This window comes from Fulmarus glacialis, unplaced genomic scaffold (genome assembly GCF_000690835.1).
Source record: "Fulmarus glacialis isolate BGI_N327 unplaced genomic scaffold, ASM69083v1 scaffold1717, whole genome shotgun sequence".
NCBI classification, from domain to species: Eukaryota; Metazoa; Chordata; class Aves; order Procellariiformes; family Procellariidae; genus Fulmarus; species Fulmarus glacialis.
This window is the reverse complement of record NW_009223635.1, coordinates 164,019-164,249: the sequence shown is the minus strand read 5'-3', so window position 1 is coordinate 164,249 and position 231 is coordinate 164,019.

Sequence of the window (231 nt, the reverse complement as noted above, 5' to 3'; positions counted from 1 at the left end):
TAATTTTAGATTTTTTTCTTTCTTCCTGCTCCCCGGCACTGTCTCAGGATGGAGACGTGGATGAGGAATGGGCTGGTGGGGCAGTGGGGTGATGCACAGCGGTGGGGAGCCGTCAGGATCCCAGCCTTGTCCTGCTGGGACATCATGCTGAATGATGTGATCCTGCCCCTGTACTGGGCACTGGTGAGGCCGCACCTCGAATCCTGTGCTCAGTTTTGGGACCCTCACTCC